The sequence below is a fragment of the Pongo pygmaeus genome, chromosome 19 (assembly GCF_028885625.2).
Source record: "Pongo pygmaeus isolate AG05252 chromosome 19, NHGRI_mPonPyg2-v2.0_pri, whole genome shotgun sequence".
Classification (NCBI taxonomy): domain Eukaryota; kingdom Metazoa; phylum Chordata; class Mammalia; order Primates; family Hominidae; genus Pongo; species Pongo pygmaeus.
In genome coordinates this window covers 90940963-90966391 of record NC_072392.2, presented here as the reverse complement: position 1 = coordinate 90966391, position 25429 = coordinate 90940963, and the positions used below count along the sequence as shown (strand labels likewise).

General features: G+C 46.5%; 1 protein-coding gene across 8 annotated transcripts in view; it reads left to right on the top strand.

Annotated features, from left to right (window-relative positions):
• The window catches only part of SLC39A11 (solute carrier family 39 member 11), a 569718-nt gene that overhangs the window by 434913 nt on the left and 109376 nt on the right, over positions 1-25429 (top strand). The gene's annotated exons all lie outside the window — the stretch shown is intronic.

The following is a 25429-nucleotide window of genomic DNA, read 5'->3' as shown; positions in this document are numbered from 1 at the left end:
CCGCCCAAGTAGCTGGGATTACAGACATTTGCCACCACACCCAGCTAATTTTGTACTTTTAGTAGAGATGGGGTTTCTCCATGTTCATCAGGCTGGTCTCAAACTCCCAACCTCAGGTGTTCCGCCTGCCCTGGCCTCCCAAAGTGCTGGGATTACAGGCATGAGCCACCGCGCCTGCCATGATTTGGGAAATATTTGAAAAGAAAACGAATGCGGACCTAATAGCGGAGAGCAAAGCGAAGAACAGCTATGGTCTATGTGGAATGATGAACTTGTCAAGTCCCAGAATTGCTCTGACACAGAGCAAGTTCAAGATAACAAAGCAGACACACAGTTGTGCCCCCACACCCCATCTTCAGGGCCCTTAGCACTGCGCGGTGCATGTAGTCGACATGGAATTAATACCCTCAAATTGACTACTGCCTCTTTCTTCCCGACTGTCAGCTCTGAAATCAACATTGGCTTTGACGAGTGCTTCTGGGTCCCTCAGGAAAGATGTATTTCCCCAGCATGTAGTTATGATCAGCCCAGAGACATGAAAATCAGCCCCCAAACCAAGAAGAGAGGCCAGGGTGTTTATACCAGCTCTCCCTTGGGAAGTGTTTTCAGAGAAGGCCTTGTTGATCCACCTCTTGCCCTTCAGCTAGCTCGGTTTCTCCTCAGTGCTTTGGGCAGTGCTGGCTGACTTGGAGCTCTTAATCATCTTTTCCCAGCATGCTTAGTCCACAGACTGCCTAAGTTGAAATAGAAAAAGAAGGGCTTAGCTCATCTTTGCATTGGCTACTTGGTGATCGTTGAGTACATTGACCAAGGGGATGGTCAACTCTTGACCAACACAATTACGAGGTCCCTGCAGGCCTTATATGTGGGCCTCCAGTCATTGGGGAAAGAATCCCCGGTGCCAAGACTTTGAGAGTAGAAGGGGGTGTGGATTACAGGTAGGGTTTCCTCATGGGCCCCACAGACTCCTTGCCCTATTGAAAAGGCAGTTGCCAGAAGAGACCAAGAAAGGGGCCCTTATAACGGCAGGGCTAAGAGCAAGCCTGGTGGCCCCAGTCTAAAGGCAGTTCTGGATTCAGATGTTCCTCTCCACAGATATAGGCGCAGCTGAGAAGTCCGGGGATTACAAGTTGCAGCAGAAGCGAGCTAAGTGAGAAGAGAGACCAGAAGGTGTGAATTTCCCCTTCAACTTGAGATGCTGCCATGAAAATGTTGAACGGGTGAAGGTGGAGGTTGTTGGTAGCATTCCCTCGCCCCAGTAGCTGTAACAAAGAGAGAGATGGGTTAGCACAGTCAGGTGAACAGTGCTTGTGCTGGGGAAGCAGAAGCCAGGAAAGGATTTATCCTACACCTCTCATGTCCCAGGATGTCTGGGAGGTCCCCTAAAGCCAGCCCCCTCCAAATGCTCTTTATTTTTTTATTTTATTTTTATTTTTTTGAGACTGACTCTCACTCTGTCACCCAGGCTGCAGTGCAGTGGTCCAATCTCGGCTCACTGCAACCTGTGCCTGCCGGGTTCAAGTGATTCTCATTCCTCAGCCTCCCAAGCAGCTGGGCTTACAGGTGTGTGCCACCACGTCCAGCTCATTTTTGTATTTTTAGTAGAGACGGGGTTTCACCGTGTTGGCCAGGCTGGTCTCGAACTCCTGACCTCAAGTGATCTGCTGGCTTCCGCTTCCCAAAGTACTGGGATTACAGGCGTGAGCCACCGCATCCAGCCCCAGATGCCCTTTAGAGGCCATCCTGCCAACTGGAGAAAACACAGGTGGACACTAAGTGAAAATCTGTTTCTTGTGCCGGAGCCTCATCCAACATATTCCTTGCCCCAAAAAGTGTGTGTTCTTCAGTTCAGCAGGATCAGGGCAGGATGGTAAAAGCTCTTGTGTTGTGAATGCAGCTGGGTTAACAGGGAAGTAGGGGAGAAGAGAAACCAGAAAACTCAATGCCCTGTAGCACAGGGGCTGGATCCATAAAAGAACTCCTTACAGTCCAGAATACTGTTTATTCTGAGTCTCTGCCCAATTCTAAGAAATTTGGTTATCTACTTCCCCAACCTTTATTAGATTAGGGGAGAAAAACCAAATGTAATGTGGAAGGGAAAAGGTCTTGCTCAGCGTAGGGACAACTAAGAGATAGCAAAACAGACGCCTTGATGACAGTGAATCAGACATAAAATCAATGACCATATGTCATCCATAGAGACGCCACTACAGTGGACAGAGCAGCTGGTGGTGGCTCTAATGAGAGCCCTGACATCCCCTCCTAGCTCAAGACGTCTCAGGCCATCATCATTTCGTGTTGTCACACAGTAATTAATGTCTCTGAAATGCTTCTGAGTCATCAATACAGAAATTAAATTAAGGAAGCAGGAAAATGAGTATTGCCTTTGAAAACAACCTCTTTGAAAATGAAGGGAAATATCAGTGCTTGAGGGTGAACCCTTCACTGTAGGAAAAAGCCACACGAATTAGACTAGCTGGCTCCCCTGAGGTGCACTGATTGTGCCCGCCGAACAGGAGAGGGCAGAGGCGGCCCTGCATGGCAGTGTGGTCCAGGGGCTGAGACCGGGGCCTCCTGATCAGAGCATGAATCCTGCTGCTGCCTCTGCAGAGCTGAGCCTCTGTGATCTTCTCTGTGAAATGATGGTTCTAATACTGTTTCCCCCATGGGATAAATAGACAATGGGCCGGGCATGGTGGCTCATGCCTGTAATCCCAGCACTTTAGGAGGCCGAAGTGGGTGGATTACCTGAGGTCAGGAGTTTGAGATCAGTCTGGCCAACATGGTGAAACCCCATCTCCACTAAAAATACAAAAATTAGCCAGGCTTGGTGGCAGGCACCTGTAATCCCAGCTACTCAGGAGGCTGAGACAGAAGAATCACTTGAGCCTGGGAGGTGGAGGTTGCAGTAAGCTGACATCGCACCACGGCACTCCAGCCTGGACAACAGAGCAAGGCTCTGTCTCAAATAAATATGTACGTACGTACATACATACATACATACATACATACATACATACATACACACATACATACAAACAGTGTAAGTAAAGCATAGTGCCTGTCTCAAAATATTCCATTACTATGTTTATTCATTTCCTGGGGCTGCCATAACAAAGTACCACAAACTGAGTGACTTAAATACAACAGAAATTTATTCTCTCACAGTTCTGGAATAATCTAGAAGCCTGAAGTCAGGGTGTCCACGGGGCCATGCTTCTCCTGAAGGTTCTAGGGAGGACCTTTCTTGGCCTCTCCTAGTTTCCTAGAGTTGCCAATAATTCTTGGTGTAACTTGGCTTGTAGATGCATCGTTCCCATGCCGCCTCCCTCTTCACATGTACTTCTCCCCTCTGTATCTGTATGTCTCTGTGTTTCTGTTTTCTCTTTTTATAGGGACACTTGTCATTGGATTGAGGACCCACCCTAATCCAGTATGACCTCATCTTGACTACTTACATCTGTAAACCTCAGAACCACGTTCTGAGGTTCTAGTAGACATGGATTTTGGGGGGACACGGTTCAACCCAGTATACTATTCCCTGGCATGATTTACAATTTTCTGAGAAGAGTTCCTATTAAATAGGTAACTCCCTTCCTGCCCCAGTCCCCTTTGACCTGGCAAGCTAAATGAGACCTGAAGCTATGATCATAATGCCCTCTTTTTGGTTTAGAGCTTTGTCCCCTGTTAAAATGCACATAGTTCAATAGGGATTTGTTATTGTTGTTTTAAGTCTTATTAAACACCGAAGCCCGAGTGTGAATACATTTATTCAGGCTCCGTCCCAGATCCCAATGATAACAGTGCAGTTTATGAAGCAAGCCCACCCTTGACCTCAGCCAATCCTCACGGCCCGCCAGGAATGTAGGCAGATCATATGGCCCCTTCTTATGAGATGAAAAAAGTGAAGTTGAGAGAGGTCATTAGCTACGAACTGCAAAAGTCAACTTCAAAGCTAGGGCCCCCAGTGACTGCTCTGGTTAAGGCAGGTGGGGACTTGGTGAGGGGCAGGGATTTGATTTACTGTGGACCAGCTGCTACTTTTGGCAGGTGACTTCAGCTCTCCAAACCACTATTTTTCTACCTGTAAAATGGAGTGGATAAGATCCTTGGAATGCTGTTGTGAGGATGAAATCAGACCAGACCACAGGTGTATAATGCCGCTAGAAATGTCCCAGTAAGCGCTAGTCTCTCTCATCCTCTGTCTAGCAGCCGGATTACCAACAGCCTGTCTTCTGGTTTTGTTCAGTGCTTGCCCTGCATGATCCTAGATGGTTTACATCTGGGAAGCATTGAGTGCTGTCATGGGATGGGGAAAGAATGGAGGCAAAGACCTGTGAGTCCCTGCAGAATCTAAACATCTGTCTGGGGTGGGCACAGAGCGGACTTCTGGGGTGGCGCCTCCACTCCGCCATATGGCACTTGCAAGCAGAGTCCCAGGCCTGCTGTTTGTAATTACATCTCCCCCAAGCAGGGGGTCTGCCCATCTGTATTCCCCAATTCTTCCTGGACCAGCCTGATCCAGGGAGAGGGAACATGTGGCAGGCTCTGTGGGATCTGCTTGGAAAAGAGATTTTCAGAAATAACTCAGAGCTGCAGAGGGACCTGAACAAGAGCCAGTGGAGGAGTTCTGTGTGAGTATCTGCAATAGTTCAGAAATACGTGCAGATACGAAGCCGGCCAGGGCCAAGTTCTCAGCAGCAGAAGAGTAAGAGCTAAAATCTTATCCCTAATTTCCAGCCCAGCTCTGCGGTAGGTTCTTCAATCACTGGACCCCAGAGAAGGGAATCTGCTTGGTCCTTCCAGGTAGAGCAGGAAACATGCCTTATGGCAGAGGCTGGCCTTGAGCATAGCCCTGGGTGATTCTTGTGTCTTGAAGCTTGAGAGTCACCCATGGAAATTAGCTGGTACCTTGTAGTCTGGCTTTCTGCAGCTGCTCCTGAATAATCTGATTGCTACGGTGCCCCCAAGATTGTCTCGCAGCATGCAATCCTTTAGGAGAGCATGTAGATCTTCTCACTGAGTTGCATCATTTGTTAGCTCGGCTCTACTTTCTACCTTGCAGCTCTGTCACCTTGTCTAGTTGTGCCCTGCACCTGACTCCCCAGTGCCTCCAGGAGGCAGCGCTAGAATCAACCTGTCCTACTTGTTATAAATAATACAACATCCCTGTCCCTACTGTGTTTCTCTGAATCTAGGTGTGTGTTTCGAGGAGGGTCGCCGATGATGCTGATGCAGCTGCCAGCCTGAAGGTTGGACCCCAGGACGGTGGCCAGTGGGGCACCTCAGCAGCCTGGAAACTGGGCTGCAAGGGAGTGGGGGTTCTCAGTGGTGCTCTAGGCTTGGGACCATAGATGCCGTTATAGAGAAGAAGGTGATGCATTAGCTGAGTGTCACAGTGGGAGGTCTTGGGGCTAGAAATGGGGCTGCTGAAAGCAAGCAAAACAAATAAAAGGGCCAGGTGTTGGGGGAATGGGTGCTCACAACATTAGCCAGCCCTCCAAATCAGAGTTTCTGCTGGTGAAGTGGGTGCCACGAGCTTTTTTTTTTTTTTTTTTTTCCTTTGTAGACAGACACCATTACTCCATTGACAATGGGTGCCTGAAAGTTAGACAGGCATGAATCAGAAGATGAAGCCAGGGAGAAGGGAATAAGGAGCTGGTATTCTCTGAGCTCCAAGTCATCCTAGACTGAAGGGGATGTATCTTTGACCTTGACTTAGAAAGAAGAGTAAAGCAATCTAGCCTAAATGGCAAATGTATACAGCTAGATCCCAACAGATGAGAGGTGCTCAAACTAGAAGCCACTGTTTCCTTTTCAAAGAAGTTTTTAAATTTTTTAAGTAGCAAATAGGGCCCGTTTGTCAGCAGTAGATTGGGTCACTGCCTGGCTGATTGAATTCTTAAGGCCAACTGACATGCCCAATTAATGCAAGATCAGAGTCCCCCTCCAGGCATGACTTCAGATGAGTCTGTTTACCTTTATTTGGTGAAAAGTGGTGTTAGCAGGGTCCTGTTGGGCTCAGGTTATTCCAGGGAGGTGAAGCCTTCGCCAATTTAATTAGATACTGCTCTGGAGGTACTGTTTTGTAAAATGAAGCACGGGTTTGTAACTGAAGACCTGTTACTTGGTTGCTTGGAAACTAGTGCATTTACTTCCCAAAGTTGTCACCAAACCCTTCTAGGGAGGCAAGGTGAGCTGCCACAAACCCTCCCAAGCCATTAATTTCTCAGGAACAAGACATAAATCAGTGCAGCCAGAAGATAGAGAGTTTGGTGTTCACTGTCCCATTAGAGACACCTTGAGTCCCTGCCTTCCTCCCTGCTTCTGGTTCCAGCTGTCTGTTATACCAGCACACCATTATTCACGTACATTTCCATCGAACACATCACCAGTGTAAGCACAGCTACTTATCTAGAGAAATCAGGAGTGATTCATTGCCATTTTGCAAACAGAGAGACATGGAGACCCAGAGCAGTTAGTTGGAAGCCCAAGCAGCTTTAGGCTTCAAAGTTGCCCCCATTAGCACGTCTGGCTTTGTTAATGCCATGTCTTGCTCTTTGGTGTAAGAGGAAACATAGATGCTTCCCAGTCTAGGCTCATCCGTGGGACAGGCTGCTCCCACCAGTTCAGGAACTCTGCAGACGGTTGGTGTTTCGTGCTTCAGCCCCTGTTCCTCCTTGTCTGTGGGTAAGCCTGAATATTTTTTTCTAGGTCTACAGGTCAGTGAAGGTCAAGTTATTTATCTTGTATTTTAATGGTCATAGAAATGGTCAAGAGCTATAGTCAGCCTGATACCAACCTGTGCTTTTGGAAGCACTGCAATGACACTGATATCCTGTATATACTGTGTGTGTGTGTGTGTGTGTGTGTGTGTGTGTAAGATGGTCTCCCCTGTGTTAGTCTGTTTTCAAGCTGCTGATAAAGACATACCTGAGACTGGGTAATTTAAAAAGAAAAAGAGGTTTAATGGACTCACAATTCCATGTGGCTAGGGAGGCCTCACAATCATGGCAGAAGGTGAAAGGCATGTCTTACATGGTGACAGTAAGTAGAAGAATGAGAACCAAGAAAAAGGGGTTTCCCCTTATAAAACCATCAGCTCTTGTGAGACTTATTCACTACCATGAGAACTGGATGGGGGAAGCCACCCCCATGACTCAATTATCTTCCACCAGGTCGCTCCCACAACACATGAGAATTATGGGAACTACAATTCAAGATGAGATTTGGGTGGGGACGCAGCCAAACCATCTCACCCCTGTCTATAGAAGATACATTTCAGAGTGGTGAATCAGGCTATGGCTAAACCATTCCTCTCTGGAAGTCAATTTCAGGACAATTCATTTGTGTCAAGGCATAGTCTGTCTAACCAACTCTTCCAGATCAAAGAATATCTGTGCATTTCTTTTTCTTTCTTTCTTTTTTTTTTTTTTCGAGATGGAGTTTCACTCTTGTCACCCAAGATAGAGTGCAGTGGCATGATCTCGGCTCACTGCAATCTCCACCTCCCAGGTTCAAGTGATTCTCCTGCCTTAGCCTCCTGAGTAGCTGGGATTACAGGCACTCATCACCATGCCCAGCTAATTTTTGTATTTTTTTAGTAGAGACAGGGTTTCACCATGTTGGCCAGGCTGGTCTTGAACTCCTGACCTCAGGTGATCCACCCACCTTGGCCTCCCAAAGTGCCGGGATTATAGGCGTGAGCCACTGCACCCAGCCTGTGCATTTCTCTCTTTCATCTCTCCCTTCTCTAATCTTTGGATCCTCCTTTCTATTCATTTCACTCATTCATTTCTTTATTTGTTCAGAACTTATTTATCACACATTTGCTGTGTGTGAGCCAGGCCCTCACCTGGGTAGCAGGTGTGTAGCGATGCAACAGGAACCTGCCTACAGGAAGTCTACACCTCCTTCACACTTACCTTCTCTTTCTGTCACTCTCCTTGTCTGACTCCTTCCTGCCAGGTGGGAGACAGACAGCATTTTCTTAAGCAGGGTCAGTTATTCTGCTCATGGGCCTGAGCACTCACTTTGTGGCTTCCGGATTAATGGAGAGATAGAAGATGCCCAAGGCAGGCCCATGGGCCCCAACCCCCAGTAGTTTAGTGACTTGGTAGAGGAAGTGGAGTTATGCATATAAAACATTGAGATAAATAAAGGGTGCAGATGTGCGCCACTGTGCTAAACTTGGAGTTACTGGTGGGCTGGACAGTCTCAAAGGCCTTGAACAGGTTGGATGTGCCAGCAGTGGCACAGAGTGCTCAGGTATGAAGAGGAAGACACAATTGTAGCGTGAAGATGGGAACCCCAAAGACTGCCCTTCCTGGGGTGGAGGGCATTGCTCAGCCCTCCTGAAGATTAGTCCTGTAGCAGAGGATTGTTGGGCCAGCCCCTCCTGTTGCCCAGGCCTGGAAAGGACACTGGGAAGGAGGGAGAGCCCCAGGGATATCACCAGGTTAGAAGAATGAGGAGTGTCTGGATTTCTTATTTCAATGATGGAAGGGAGGTAGCAGAAATGACAGGTTGAGATGGAAGAAAGCCGCACCCCCTACAGGAAAAGGAGGGTGGGTGGTGGAAAGAGGCTCCCCTCTTGGAGAGAAGAGGGAGGGCAGGCTCTGTGCCTTGCCCCTCCTTCCCCACCCCAAGTCTTTAACACCATCTCCATTTCTTTTGCTGATCACTGGTTTGTTGCATTATGTTTGAAATCAGCATGATGTGAGACATTGCATTTTCCTTGATCGTTTGACATCTAAAAGATAAAAATCATTTCTTTATAAATCACACATCTTTTTTTTTTAATAAATTCTCAATTGCAGTTGGCCTCAGTGTGGCTGATGAGCACATTACCACACAGTCTTTTTTTATTAGGAATCTGAGCCTGTGCACTTTATTACCCATTGTCCTGTCTTGTCCCTGCTGTGTAACCAGAGATGGCCCCAGGAAACTTTAAAGATAATTCATCTTACCATGGAGCTTCTCAGCCGTAGGCTCTCCTCCTGCAAGGTGAGCCTGGAGGGCCAGGTATGCTCTAACCCCCCATTTCCTCCTCTGGGTCAGCTCCTGTAGAACACGAGACACCAAGTGACTCTCATTGCACACCTCTGCTCATGGTTCTTTGTCATTCCCTAAAATATGGGGCTGTTTAAGGATTTTTTTTTTTTTTAGACAGGGTCTTGCTCCATTGCCCAGCTTGGGCTGGAGTGCAGTGGCACGATCTCGGCTCACTGCAACCTCAGCCACCCAAGTAGCTGGGATTACAGGCATCGCCGCCACTCCCAGCTAATTTGGTATTTTTAGTAGAGATTGGGTTTTGCCATGTTGCCCAGACTGGTCTTGAGCTCCTGACCTCAAGTGATCTGCCTGCCTCAGCCTCCCAAAGTGCTAGTATTACAGATGTGAGCCACTGCACCTGGCCAGGATTTTTTTTAAATAAGCAACATGCACATGAAAAAAAAGTATAGAATGGTACCTGACATGTCGTAAATGCTAAATGATGTTGCCTATTACTTTTTAACATCATTAAGATTCATTATAACCAAACTGTGTCCTAGAATAACCTCCTACAGTTTACTCGTGTGCAGAATGTGGATGAGAAGGCCTGCCTGCCTGCCTCAGAAGTGCAGACTGTGCATGTGTTCACCATCAGCAGGAGCTTATTACACATCTATTGAATGACTAATATGGGCTGTCAGCTGTAAGCCCTGACAAATTTGAAGGTATTTGTTGCTGTGCTTCCAAATGCGTAGTGCTGGTTCTAAATGTGCTTGTTCCCTTGCAGTGCATTTATTGGGCATGTTGCTCTTTTGGCCTATGTGGTGATGTTATCAGCCCAGGTCCTCTGAGAAGCAGATTCCAAGAAGGGATTAGACCTGCATGAGATGAGATTGACTGGGAGAAAGACCTGAGAAGGACCAAGGGGGGAGGGAGCAGGAGCTGGCAGACTGCCGTGCAGGCCTGACACCCATGAAAGGAGAGGGGGAAGGAAGGAGGCCTGGGAAGAAGAGCCGCCAATCACAGCACAGTTCTAAGAACATTAGGTCAGGCTGAAGGGAGGCCCATGAGCCAAAAGTGTCCTCTAAAAGGAGTGCCACATCCCACTGGAATGGGCCTACAACCATCACCACTATCTTCCCAAACTGAAACTGTATCTCCATGAGACACCAATTTCATTTCCACCTTCCCAGCCCCCTGGCAACCACCATTCTACTTTCTGCCTCTATGAATTGACTGCTCTAGGAGCCTCACATAAGTGGATCATACAGTATTAGTTCTTTTGTGTCTGGCTCATTTCACTTAGCATAATGTCCTCAAGGTCATGAACCCAGAAAATCTGAGACAGATCTCAGTTAATTTAGAAAGTTTATTTTGCCAAGGTTGAGGACGAGCCTGTGACACAGCCTCAGGAAGTCCTGATGACGTGTGCCCAAGGTGGTCAGGGCACAGTTTGGTTTTATACATTTTAGGGAGACATGAGACACCAATCAATAGAGGTAGGAGGTACATTGGTTCAGTCTGGAAAGGCGGGACAACTTGAAGCAAAGGCAGGGAGACTGGAAGCCAGGGGGAGCTTCCAGGTCACAGATAGGTGAGATACAAACAGTTGCATTCTTTTGAGTTTCTGATTGGCCTTTCCAAAGGAGGCAATCAGATATGCCTCTATTGGCCGGGCTGGGTGGCTCACATCTTTAATCCCAGCACGTTGGGAGGCCGAGGCAGGGAGATCACAAGGTCAAAAGATTGAGACCATCCTGGCCAACATGGTGAAACCCTGTCTCTACTAAAAATACAAAAATTAGCTGGGTGTGGTGGTGCGCACCTGTAGTCCCGCTAATCGGGAGGCTGAGACAGGGGAATCACTTGAACCCAGGAGGCGGAGGTTGCAGTGAGCCGAGATCGGGCCACTCCACTCCGGCCTGGCAACAGAGCGAGGCTCCATCTCAAAAAAAGGAAAAAAAAAAAAAAAGATGCATCTATGTCAGTGAGCAGAGGGGCAACTTTGAATAGAATGGGAGGGGGGTTTGTCTTAAGCAGTTTCCAGCTTGAGTTTTCCTTAACGATTTGGGGGCCCAAGATCCGTTTCCTTTCACAAGGTTCATCCATGCTGTAGCATGTTTCAGAATTTCGTTCCTTTTTAAGGTTGAATAATGTTCTATTGTATGTAATGCATGGGTTTTTAAAGGTCGTTAACCTCCACTTGGTAGATGAGTGACAACACTGTATATGAGTGACACATTGGAAAGAAAGATGAGTACCGTGGAAGGGCAAAGGGCTGTTAACTGTGATGGACTCTGGGATCACCCCAGGTAGGATTAAGGCATTTTATTGAGTCAGACAGAGCCACTGGCTAAGAGAGTGAACTCCAGGCCATTGTGAGAGGGTGGTGAGCAAAGAAGGGTGGCCTGGGGAAGTCGTTTGTTAAATGTGATCTAAAAGCCAAGAAGTTGGCTGGGAGCAGTGGCTCACGCCTGTAATCCCAGCACTTTGGGAAGCCGAAGTGGGTGGATCATGAGGTCAGGAGATCGAGACCATCCTGGCTAACACAGTGAAACCCCATCTCTACTAAAAATACAAAAAATTAGCCGAGCGTGGTGGCGGGTGCCTGTAGTCCCAGCTACTCGGGAGGCTGAGGCAGGAGAATCACTGGAACCTGGGAGGCGGAGGTTGCAGCGAGCCGAGATCACACCACTGCACTCCAGCCTGGGTGACAGAGCAAGACTCCGTCTCAAAAAAATAATAATAATAATAATCAAAATAAATAAATAAATAAAAGCCAAGAAGTAACCTTGCTCATTTGCACCTGATTATCTCTTGGAGACTTGGCTAGATTTGACCACAGCAAGGACTGTGCCATATGCCAGTCACATATGAGATAATGTGGGGCCCAGAGGGTGGAGTTGCCAGGTCCAGTGGTAGGAGAGGTGGAGAAAGCAAGCCTCGGTTCCTGCCTCAGGTGTACACACAGTCCCTCATGGGATGGTTGCTTGGGTCAGCTTCTGGGAGGCTACCCTCTGCCTCTGGGGCTCTTCCAGTCTGCCTGGTGCTCTGTGCCATTGAAACTGCCTTTGCAAACATGACAACAATGAGAAGATTATGGCAGTGAAAGAGATCTGATCTAATCCACCTCACTATCTTGCCTTTTCCTTAACTACTCCTGGGCTTTTGGGCTGAGCTAACTTCAGAAGACATTTAGGTTATAGTTTAAATGATAATAGCCCTTCTCCAAAACTCAACTGCCTTGTGAGGCTATTGAAAGGCCATTAAGCTGGAGAAGAAGAATCTGAATTCTGCTAAAGTATATACATAGGTTGCCAGCCATTCCTGCAGATAATACCACTATTGTAGATTGGCCCTTTGAGATATCTTTTCAGGTTTTTTGCATGTCTGAAACCCATGGCTCCACCTGGACCTGATAGCTCCTGTGGCCCCCACCAGGGAGCAACTCAGCTTAAGAGGACAGCCTCGACTCTCTATGATTTCATCTCTGCCCCAACCAATGAGCAGCAAGCCTAGCCACCCCCACCCCTTCACCCAAACTGCCTTTGAAAAAACCCCATATCCTAGGAGCTTTGGATGCGATTGATTTGAGTACTAACTCTGTCTCCCAAGTGGTGTGGCCAGCCTCGTGTCTATTAAACTTTTTCTTACTCCAATGCTTTGGTCTTTCTTTGTACAGCAGATCTTTCTTTGTAACCCCTGGGTGGTTACAGCATGGTCACCAGGATCCTTGAGGGCAATGTTGTTTCATCTGCCCATTTATCCTGTTGTGTGCTAAGCATTCACCTTGGTGCTGGAGATTTGTAAGGTAGTGAAGGGAACATACACAGGCATTCCTTAACCACAGCTCACACGGTCTAGTGGGCGTGACAGATGCTCCACCCAGTCACCTCCTGTGTGAAGCTCTGCTGACCAACTCATGGAAGATTGCTCTCCGTGGAGCTGTCTTCCAGCTCTGCAGTATTTTTCTTCATGGCACTTAGTATCACCTGACATGAAATTCTGTCTCCATTGATTTTGTCTGCTCTGTCTCCCCTACAAGAAAATGGGCTCCCAAAGGGCAGGCACTGCTTTACTTATTGCAGTCTGCCCCAGCCCTCACCCTTTGCAGCCCTCACCTTTTCCTTTGAAAGGAAGGTGCCCAGCACTGTCTAGCCCAGCTCCCTGGAACTTCTGGGACCAGTTCTCTGAATGCGGTCTCTCTAGCACCTAGAATGATCTCTGGCCCCCTGTAGGTGCTGAGTAAATACTGAGAAAATCAGCAAAGCAAAATACTACAATAAACATGCAGTTCCAACAATAATGAAGGACTACTTGTAAGAGTCAAGAATGAGGAAAGAAACACAAAAAGCAGCTCAACAGTCAAAGGTTTATTCTGGAGAATAAACCTGAGAGGGGCTTCTGGCCGATTTTGGTCAGGAGCCCTCTCTCTTATGGACAAAGAATATTTATTGGTGAGAGAGCTTATTACAGGCTTGGACTGTTTCTGTGTGGGGGAGAAGTTGGGGGAGAAGTGGGGTTGGAATGTCTCTGGTCGGAGGGGAGGTTATCTTGAGGGTGACATCTCTCCAGCTGGAGGGGAGGTTATCTTGGGGCTGGTGTGTCTCTGGTCAGGGAGGTGTTTGGAATGTTTCTGGTCAGAGATGTTATTTGTGGTTTATGGTCATGCCGACCTTAGACATTAGGCTGATGCCCTTTGGATTTAGGCAGCTTTTGGTCACGGTGAACTTTAAAAAATGACAGTGCTTGTTCAAGATGGCAATGCTCCTGCTCTGTCACTGGTAAAAGAGGGTAGGAGAGCAAATAACGAGCAGAGTATCTGACCCAGTTTAGAGGCCAGGAAAGGTTTCTCTGAGTAAGTTACATTGAAAACTGTGATCTGAGAGACAAGTAGATGTTAGCCACTCAGGCAGCAAGGAGAGAGAAAGAGCCACTAGCAGAAGCAGCAGTGATAAGTAGGGCCCCAAGGCTGGAGGGAGAAGGACTATTTGGAAAGTCCAGGTGGCTACAAGCCAGGAGAAGGATAGGCAGGGCCAGATGGTACAAGGCCTTGAGGTGGTGTGAACACTTTAACTTCCTCCTGTGTATAGGAAAACCACTGGAAGGTTTTAAGCAGAGATGAGAGGTGCTGAGATCTATGTTTTCAAAAGGTCCTGTTGACCCAGCAATTCTTCTTCTAAGTATATACCCCTTTGGGCGATGGTTTCTTCCAGACTAATTGTCTTTCCACCCGTAGCACAACTTAACAAGGGATGACAGTGACAGCCAGCATCACACAGTGCTGTGTGATTGGGGAAGTCTCTCCCTTGTAACCATCTCACTCCATCCTCACCTCCACCTTGTGGGGTAGGTGTCATTCTCACCCTCCCTGGTCTAGAGCTGGGACCCTGCAGCAATAAGTGATTCACAGAGGGACGGACATTCAGCTGATGAATGATCCTTGGCATCATTCTCACTCTGAAATTCACATCCCACGTTCCATCATAAGCTCTTGCGGCCACTTTTGCCAACAGGATCTGCTAGCAGCTCAGTGATTCCTGCCCCAGCTCTATCCGCCGACTGTAGATCATTACTCAGCTGGCCCCTGGAGGAGCCTGGCCATGCTGAGAGCTGTCTGGGCTCTTGAGGTTGTTGAAAACTTTCCCATTATCTTGCAGCCAGCATTGGGCCAAGTTATAAGTCAGACGGTCCTTTCTGAATAGGGGAAAAAAATCTCTCTTTGGGGCCACGTTAGAACACAAAGATGAAACTGACAAAACATGTTGTTACCAGCTTGAAAAATAGCCACCTCGCCATTGACCCGATTTTAAAAACTTGTGGCTGCGAGGGAATATAGCTAGTGATTTCCTTTGAAAGTAAAGTGCCCAGCACTGTCCAGCCAAGCTCCCTGGACCTTCCTGGACCAGTTCTCTGCATGCTGAAGGACAGTACCCCCAGGCAGATTTTTAGCCATAGATGAACTAATGGGTTCATTTTGCCTGCTGCCCAGATAAAGCCAATTTATCAAGATGAGGAAATTAATTCAATCGAGAAAGAGTTTAATTCATGCAGAGCCGGTGGAACGGGAGGCTGAAGTTTTATTATTCCTTAATTCAGCCTTTCCAATAATTTGGAGGGTAGGATTTTTCAAGGATAGTTTGACAGGCAAGGGAATGGATGCTGCTGATTTGTCGTGAATGCAATCACTGGGGCATGGAAAATGGTCCTTGCATGCTGAGTCTGCTGCTAGGTGGGAGCTTCAGAACCAATTGAGTCAAGAGTCAAGAGTCAAGGGTCCAGGGAAGAAACGTCAAAACCAGAAAAGACACCTCAAAAGGCCAATCTTAGGTTATCTGCAGGAGAAACTGGGGAAGTCGCATATCTTTTGACCTCTGGAAAGATAGCTGGTAGTCATTTATGTCTACACTTGGCAGAATTCAGGCTCCTATCATCCTCCTAATTTGATGATCCTTCATTAGCTTTACAAAGGTAGTTTAGTTTGGGGGAAGAGCTATTATTTAAACTATAAACAAGCTCCCAAAGTTACCTTGGCCCAAGCCCAAGAATGACTAACGGCAGTTTGGAGGTTGTAGGAGATGGAGGTTGGTTAGATCACTGCCATGATTTTCTCACTGTTATAATTTTTTGCAAAGGTGGTTTCAGATTGGTCTAACTCCACCATCACTGGATGGATGACTTTTTGTGGTTGGTTTTTGGAAATGTGCCTGAATTCCCCACCAGCACTGATACTCATTTTTCTCTCCTATTGCTGGGCTGCAAAATTGCAGATGTGTCATATAGCTTCCATAAGGTATAGAATCACCCAACCTCCTGAGCTCGGAGCACAGGACTTTGATAACATGGCCTGTGGTGTGTCTGAGTTTCAGTCTGCCCCAGCCCTCACCCTGTGCAGCCACAGCCATCGGTGGGCCGTCTCATTGACCATGCCGTGGAGGTTTTTCTTGTTGCATGAGTCAGAAAGAGGGTCACTGAAGGGGTACACAAGGCCTGGAACTGTAGGAGGAAAACTGTCATCCCCCTAAGGACCCAGTGCCCCTAACCAATCCTACAGTTACCCACCATGGGGAGCCACTTCAGTTATTATTCTGATGAACCAAGGGAAATTAGGGGTGGGGAGACATCAAGCTATATAAATACCCCTGTGTCCTTGCCAAGCACAGAAGAGCTTTGCCTTGTCCCCACCACAGCTGAACCGCTAGGAAGGCCCAGTATTTGAAATCCAAGGGACAGAGCAGCACACAGCTCCCTGAGCCCCCAGGCTGTCTCCCACCTCCCCAAAGGTCAGCCATTAAGATAGCTCCTCCCTCAGCTGCAGGGAACTTCCTGAGCCAGATACTGAGTGAGGCTCTGGGAGAGACAGGCTGGGAAGAGTTGCATGAAAGAGGCCTGTGGTTAGTGACCCTGGGCCTTCCCACTGGACTCTAACTTCAGAGTGCCTGGCAAAATAGCACCAGCCCACAGGAAATCAGGTACTAGATCCAAAAGCAATTGGATAAACCAAGCTTTATTTGGGTACTCAGGAGAAGACAAGTCAAGCAGAGACAGTGGAAGCCATAGATACAAAGATCCTGGGAGGTAGGTGCTGAAAATGGAACCGGATATAAGCAGGTGAGCTGGGTTCATCTGGATGGAGTGGGCACTGACCATTAGCTTCATGTGCTGGAAAATTTCTCTAAGCCCCAGGTCAAAACTCAGTTTTTCCATGAAGCCCATTCTGGCTCCTTCAAGTGAAGCTGGTCGCTCCATCTTAAAGGGCCCTGTTTCCTTTGTCAGAACACTTGGGTTTCAGTGTGTCCCCAATTCTAAGCAAATTCCTGGTACAGAGGAGGTGCTCAATAAGTACTTGTGGATGGAGTAAATGGGTAACCTACATGGGTGGGTGAATTTTATTTTATTCAGATACAGTCAAGAGATGGTGGAGGATGAGTTTGTGAACAGCTCTTAATTATTTTGAATTCTTTCAGGCAGTATTTCCTAAAATACAAAATACAGGTTCTGTAAGATGTTAACAGGTGTTATCTAATAAGAGGGTTCCATTGTCAAATACATTAGGAAAACAAAATTATACAGGTGTCTTTGCTTCAGGGAATTCTTCAAGCCTATAAAATGTGATGTTGGTTCTGAGTCTTTTTTTTTTATTATTATACTTTAAGTTTTAGGGTACATGTGCACAATGTGCAGGTTAGTTACATATGTATACATGTGCCATGCTGGTGTGCTGCACCCATTAACTCATCATTTAGCATTAGGTATATCTCCTAAAGCTATCCCTCCCCCCTCCCCCCACCCCACAACAGTCCCCAGAGTGTGATGTTCCCCTTCCTGTGTCCATGTGTTCTCATTGTTCAATTCCCACCTATGAGTGAGAATATGCGGTGTTTGGTTTTTTGTTCTTGCGATAGTTTACTGAAAATGATGATTTCCAATTTCATCCATGTCCCTACAAAGGACATGAACTCATCCTTTTTTATGGCTGCATAATATTCCATGGTGTATATGTGCCACATTTTCTTAATCCAGTCTATCATTGTTGGACATTAGGTGCTGAGTCTTGAAGAGTATTTAAGATTTCTAAAACTCATTAGGTTGGACCATAGGAAATTCCCTGTTCTGTAGTTTTTAAAAAATGGTTAAATAGCAGCAATTTTGTATGGTTTAACCTAATATTTAACTGTGGAACTCTTTTAAATGTTACTGATGTTCCATGGAGCTCAATTTTGATCTCTAGAACATTGGTTTCATTTGGGAGGCAATGAGGGAGAAGGGGAGGAAGGTGGAGGGTTCGTGGATGAGAATCTAAATCCTGTTGGGAGCTTCTCCTGTCCCAGTAGAGTCTGATGTGTTTAAGGTTGTGGTCAGGTGGTCTTTAGGAAATTAACTCCTTGAAGATTCAGGTGTAGTTCTCTCTGCCTCCACCCCATGGCAGCCATTTGGAAACCACAGTTTAGAGAGAGAACTCCAAAAAGGACCAATGCTCACATGCTGGACATCACGGCCTATTTCCTCATCCCAAATAGTCTATGTGGGTCTTACAGCAAGCAGTAATGAACATGAATGAGCACAGACATGGGTGAGAGTGGAACCGCCTGGGCATTCTGCTTGTCTGCCTGGAGCTGAGAGAGTTCTGTTTGAGTAGGAATCGAATGGGAAGGTCTGCCGTGGGTCTGAGGAAACAAGGTTAAGGAAGTATGCAATAATCCCATGGGGGAACCCTGATGTTACTGGAAAGGGGTCCTGATCCAGACCCCAAGAGAGGGTTCTTGGATCTTGTGCAAGAAAGAATTCAGGGCGAGTCCACAGAGTCAAGTGAAAGCAAATGTAATAAGAAAGTAAAGGAATAAAAGAATGGCTACTCCACAGGCAGAGCTGCCCCAAGGGCTGTTGGTTGCCCATTTTTATGGTTACTTCTTGATTATATGCTAAACAAGGGGTGGATTATTCATGAATTTTCCAGGAGAGGAGTGGGCAATTCCCAGAACTGAGGGTTCCTCTGCTTTTTAGACCATATAGAGTAACTTCCTAGTGTTGCCATGGCATTTGTAAACTGTCATGGTGCTATTGGGAGTGTCTCTTAGCATGCTAATGCATTATAATTAGCATATAATAAGCAGTGAGGACGACCAAAGGTCACTCTCGTCACCGTCTTGGTTTTGGAGGGTTTTGGCCGCCTTCTTTACTGCAACCTGTTTTGTCAGCAAGGCCTTTATGACCTGTAACTTGTGCCAACCTCCTATCTCATCCTGTGACTTAGAGTGCCTTAACCTCCTGGGAATGCAGCCCAGTAGGTCTCATCCTCATTTTACCCAGCCCCCATTCAAGATGGAGTTGCTCTGGTTCCAACGCCTCTGACACTGACAGCAGCACATCCAGACTCCTGGATCCTTGTCAGAAGGTCAGGCTTCGCCAACTCATTCTCTCTCGTGTACTCTAGACTCGCCTAAAACTCTGTCTATGCTTGCTGTCCCTCTCTGCTCATAACTGACCCCAGAATGGGGCTCTGGTCCCTGATCAGCAGTAGATTCCCTGTATTCTTTCCTCCTCTTTATGGGAATAGCATGGCCCTGCATGCCTTGCTCTCACTTTCTCTTTGCTCTTTGATGCCTGTTGATCTGAGCATTGCATATTGCTCATTAGGACATTGCCATTGGCCCATAAATAGAAATCTCTTTCCCTGGGAATGTACAGTGATGGGACTCCTGGGCCAAACCCACACTTGATCTTAGACAAGTGAAAAAAGCAAAAAGTTTGGGCTTGACAGACACGGTTCAAAACGTCGTATGACCCAGGTTGCTTAGCCTCTCAGGGATCAAGCTTTCTTATCTTTCAAATGCAGACATTGATTGTGTCTCCACCCAATGGTGGCTAGAAGGATTATGTTTGAAAATGTGAAATAAAATGGCTAAAAAATAGCAAGTTCTCAAAAGACATCACCCTCCCCTTTCATTACTGCTGACATTTGACATTATGTTTGAGCTCTTGCACTGAAATGCTTTAATAGAGCTTAAAAATTGGGAGGCCTGGGCTGGGTGCGTGGCTCACATCTGTAATCCCAGCACTTGGGAGGCCGAGGCAGGCAGATCACCTGAGGTCAGGAGTTCGAGACCAGCTTTGCCAACACGGTGAAAGTCCGTCTATACTAAATATACAAAAATTAGCCAGGCGTGGTGGCGGGTGCCTGTAATCCCAGCTACTCAAGAGGCTGAAGCAGGAGAATCGCTTGAACCCAAGAGGAGGAGGTTGCAGTGAACCGAGATCATGCCACTGCACTCCAGTCTGGGCAGCAGAGCGAACTCCATCTCCAAACAAAACAAAACAAAACAAAAATTGGAAGGCCTGGGGTGGAATTTGATGAACATGCTTTATTTTGCTAAATTTAGCTGGGGCATGCACTCTGCTGTTTACATTGTTCCATAGATGCGGTCAGAGTCCTGGGGAACAGGTGATGAAATGGCTGTTGGTTGGATGGCTATGTGGTTAAAGAGGCAGTAGGGCCCACAAAAGGGATTCTAGCAGAAGGAACAGGCAAATAGGAAGTTGAGCAGCTGCCTTAGCCAGAGGATTTCACTCCAGGCGTTGCCCAGTGGGGTGGCTGGAAGGCAGATCAGGCAGTAAGTGACATCGGAGGTGGCATGAGTACACAGCCTTCCATGGAGAGCACTGATTTGAGTTGCCTGCCGAGCTGGTTCTGAGATGGCTGTGGGGATGGCTGACTTCCTTGGTCATGAATATCTGTTCTTAATAAAAATGAAAAGGATGCCTTCTATGTTTACCATGTCAACCCCATTGATACACCAAGGTGTCCTTTAAATGGTTTCCCAGTATTGGGGGAGGTCTGTGCTGAGTCACCCACATGTTCTCAGCACTCTTGAGGGTAGGATATAGGGTGTGTAGGTGGTGTGGGATGAAGATTGGCTTGGCTTAGTGGCTGTGGGACTGTTCAGTGTCCCACATGGAAACCAACACCACCTCTCTGTTTCAGAGTTCAGGGTCCAGCCTCATCAACAGGAGGGAGCAAAAGGCTCAGATGGATCATACTGGCTCTCTACAGGAAGCAGATGGTTTTCCTGGATGTCTTTTCTAGATAGCCTATGCTAAAATATGCTCCACAATGGCTGGGCACAGTGGCTCATGCCTGTAGTCCCAGCACTTTGGGAGGCCAAGGCGGGTGGATTGCCTGAAGCCAAGAGTTCGAGATTAGCCTGATCAACATGGTGAAACCCCTTCTCTACTAAAAAATACAAAAATTAGCCAGGCATGGTGGCATGCACCTGTAATCCCAGCTACTCAGGAGGCTGAGGCACGAGAATCACTTGAACCTGCAAGGCAAATTTTGCAGTGAGCCGAGATTGCACCACTGCACTCCAGCTTTGGTGACAGAGTGAGACCCTGTGTCAAAAAAATAAAATATGCTTCACAAAACCTATATGAGACCTGTGAAGAAAAAAAACAAACAAGATTCCATGACCAAAGACATTTGGACATCTGCATACCCAGTACTTCTCTGGGTATCACAAGGCAGTTGGCCCCGCACAGGTAACTAATTACAAGACAGCGCTTCCTTGTTTGGAGCCCAGAGCTGCTCACCTGTCTTCTCTTGGTTAGTTCTTTATACCTACATTAAGAATCTTATATTTTTCTTGAATACTAGATCTGAGCTAAATGTTTTAGCTCATTTTCCACCCTTTGAGAATTCTATGTCTTGTTTGTATCAAGTATATTACCTTTGTTTTCAGCTTTGTGCTTTCTCATGAATTTTTTATGTCTCCTCTAGAGTTGTTGATGTTAAGATGGAATGGACAATAGCAATGGCCAAACATGTGGCTTATCTCCTCCTAAGATTGCATAAGTTCATTAATTTATACCCACTGAGTAGCCACTCAACCAGTTATGAATTCAGTTAACTGAACCATGACATTACTGCTTTTAAAAAGCTTTTTCACATGCTGTCATGAGAATCGAAAGCTTTAAGGAAATCCAGACACATGATTTTTAAGAATCCTTTGTATTCTCCTGCTCTACTAGTTAAAATTCAATCAAAAGAATTTTGTAGTTTGTTTGAAGTGAGTTGTTATTAATGAATCCACCCTGATTTCTCTTGATCACCACTTCTGTTCCTTTGCTCTTTTGTCTGTTTTAGAAATTCATGAGCCAGACTGTTAATGACCTCTCCTTGATTTTTTTTTGGCTCCACAAAAAAACATTTATTTGGTTTAGATAGTCTATCATCTTTTCTGCGTATTGAAAATCCAGCCATTTTCTGCTATCTGGTATCTGTATTATTTTCTGTAATTTTTTTCCAAGATTATTTATTATTAGTATTATTATTATTACTTTTAGATGAAATCTCACTCTGTTGCCCAGGCTGGAATGCAATGGCACGATCTCGGCTCACTGCAACCTCTGCCTCCCGGGTTCAAGTGATTCTCCTGCCTCAGCCTCCTGGGTAGCTGGGATTATAGGCGTCCACCACACCCAGCTAATTTTTGTGATTTTAGTAGAGACAGGGTTTTGCCATGTTAGCCAGGCTGTCTCCAAGATTATTTATAATTGCTGTCATCCATGGGTCATCTCAGTCCTATGTAAAATGTTCCGGTTGGCATATACAAATTAGGAACACTCTGGCTGCAAGTATCAACCGATCTGGGCAGCTGTGGCTTCCACAGGTGGGGATTTCTGTGTCTCTCACAGTGTGAAGTCCGGGTGGCTGTCAGTTCTGGGCTGCTCAAGTGACCAAGTAAAGAAGCCTTTGCCATTGTTTATCTCCTGACCTTCCCAGTAGTTCATGGTTCCAAGCATCCCACCCGTGTTCCAGGCAAGAAAAAGAAAAGGATCTCCCTTTTTTAACCTTTCTTCAGGATGGGTTGGAGTCTATATTAGGGAAGGAAAGACTTTCCAGGAAACCCTCAACTGCGATATCACTGGCGTCAACTATGACAATGGGCTACCTCCTGCCACAAGAAAGATGGGAGAACTGAATATTTTTAGCCAGGCACATTTCAATACCGAACAAAATGAGAATTCTGTTAAAACAGGTAAGGAGGGAATGTTGATTGAATAGGGGAACTGCCAGTGCATGCCACATGTAGCTAGAGATTGCAATTAAAGTAACCAAGTATTGTCTTGTTGTCACATTTTTATTAAACTCCTTCTTGACTGTGTCTTCCAGACCTTTCTTATAATCATTATCTTTGACTGACTGATTGACCCAATCCATGATTAACTTTACTTATTCAATAAATACTAACTAAAGGCTGGGACCAGTGGCTCACGTTTATAATCCCAGCACTTTGGGAGGTGGAGGAGAGTGGATCACCTGAGGTCAGGAGTTCCAAACCAGCCTGGCCAACATGGTGAAACCCCGTCTCTACTAAAAATATAAAAATTAGCCAGGCATGGTGGCACAAAACTGTTGTACCAGCTACCGGGGAGGCTGAGGCAGGAGAATCACTTGAACCCAGGAGGTGGAGGTTGCAGTAAGCCGAGATCACGCCACTGCACTACAGCCTGGAAGACAGAGTAAGACTCTATCTCAGAACAAAAACAAAAACAAAAACAAAACAAAATACTAACTGAGCACCTCCTAGGTCCCCAGGCCTGGTCTAGATCCAGGGGACACCATGGTGAATACACGCAGCAAACATACAATAAGGTGAGAATATCTAACAGAAATCCTAACCCAGACTAGGGAGCCAGCGATGGCTGCCTGGAGGTGAGGACTTCCAGACTGAGAAATGAAGCATGAGGAGCCAGTGACCAGGGGAAGAAAAGTAGACAGGAAGGGATATAAAAAAAAAAAGTGTCAGAAGAGAATAGAGTGACGGCATGGGCAAAGGCCCCATGGTGGGAGTGCCTGCCACTAATGGTGGCATAAGGCAAGTTTCATTGCTCTGGGGGACAAAAAGCTGTCCCATAACCCAAACTGTCCTGTCGACCATAGGCAGCCCCAACCCCTGGACCATCCTTACTCAGCAGTGATGCTCTAGGAGAGCATGGGAGAGACTCAGCGCCCACCTTCCCCACCACCAGGAAATAACCGGGAGCAGCTCTGAAGGAGCAACTCAACCGCATCATCAGCATACTAGGGGGCTGCCATCTTCAGGGTCATTGAATCAAATTCATGTCCTGGCTCATGTGATGCCTGTCTTTACTTGAATCGGGTCTTACCTGTTCTTACCCCTGAGAGTTTAGTGCGACCTCCCACTTCAGGCCTTGAACCTTGAACCACTTTTTTCTTTTTCTTTTATTTATTATTTATTTATTGAGACGGAGTTTTGCTCTGTCTCCCAGGCTGGAGTGCAGTGGCATGATCTCGGCTCACTGCAGCCTCCGCCTTCTGGTTTCAAGTGATTCTCCTGCCTCAGCCTCCTTAGTAGCTGGGATTACAGGCACCCGCTACCACCCCTGGCTAATTTTTGTGTGTGTGTGTGTGGGTTTTTTTTTTTTTTCCCTAGCAGAGACTGGGTTTCACCATGTTGGCCAAGCTGGTCTCAAACTCCTGACCTCGTGATCCACCCGCCTCGGTCTCCCAAAGTGCTGAGATTACAGGCATGAGCCATTGCACCCAGCCATTGCACCACTTTTAAACCTTAGCCTTCATTTTAGTTTTTTTTCTCCCCAAATGTTTTAATTGTGGTAAAATACTCATAACAAAATTACCATCTTAACCATTTGTAAGGCTGTGGTTTCGGATTACTAAATACATTTATAATGTTGTGCAACCATCACCTCCATCCACCTCCAGAATTCTTTCTATCTTGTAAAATGGAAACTCTATACCTATTAAACAGTATCCGCGTGCCCGCTTCCCCCAGCTTCTGACCACCACCATTCTACTCTCTGTCTCTATGCATTTGACTAAGTACTTCAGGTAAGTGGAATCATATAGTATTCATCTTTTTGTGATTGGCTTATTTTGCTTAGCATAATATTCTCAAGGTGCAGCCATGTTATAGCATGTGTCAACATTTCCTTCCTTTTTAAGGCAGTATAATATTCCATTGTGTGGATATACCACATTTTGCTTATCTGTTCATCCATCCATAGACACTTGGGTTGCTTCCAGGTTTGAGCTGCTGTGAATAGTGCTGCTGTAAACATAGGTAGGCAAGTATTTCTTTGAGACCCTGCTTTCAGTGCTTTGAGGTATGTATCCAGAAGTAGAATTGCCATCTCCTTGTGAATCAGGACTTCCCATAACAGAAATATTTGGCAGAGACAGAAAACGGAACCTCAGGAACGTCACAACTGCTATCACCATATGGTAATTCTATTTTTAATTTTTTGAGGAGCCACCAAACTGTTTTCCACACTGGCTGTGCCATTTTTCATTCCTAGCAACAGTGCTCAAGGGTTCCAGTGTCTCCATATCCTTGCCAACACTGTTATGTTTTTGTTTTCTCGAGAGTAGACATTCTAATGGGTGTGAGGTGCTAACCTCCATTTTCAAACGTTACCCATATTGGGATTGGAACAGCGTCAGCCTTTGGCTCATTCCCCTCCACTGTCAGCCAACTATTAGCTCCTGGCTCTCCAGAGCTACCCTAGTTCAGTTTGGCATCTCCTTCCCAGAAATCACAGGGTTGCATCTACCACTGGGGAGAGCAGATTCCACGTGGTGGCAGCTGAGGAGAGAAGCACCCTGTGTCCTGAATTTTGGGGCCTGGTGGTGAAGCTTGTCAGGGAGGAGGCCAGTCCCATAGGGCAGGATTCTCTGAGCACCTGCCTGCCCATCTATCCTGAGAATGTCTTGGATCAAATCTGACATTAATTAAAAGAAGGCCTCTAGGCTTAGAGCACCTTGCTGCCTGAGTTGCATATTTTATTTATATTTGGCATTTATGCCCGACTTTAAATTTACCAAGTGTTTTGCAGTGATTTATGAGATCATCTTGCCTGCACCCTTGCTGGATGGTACCTTGATTGACGGCTGTCA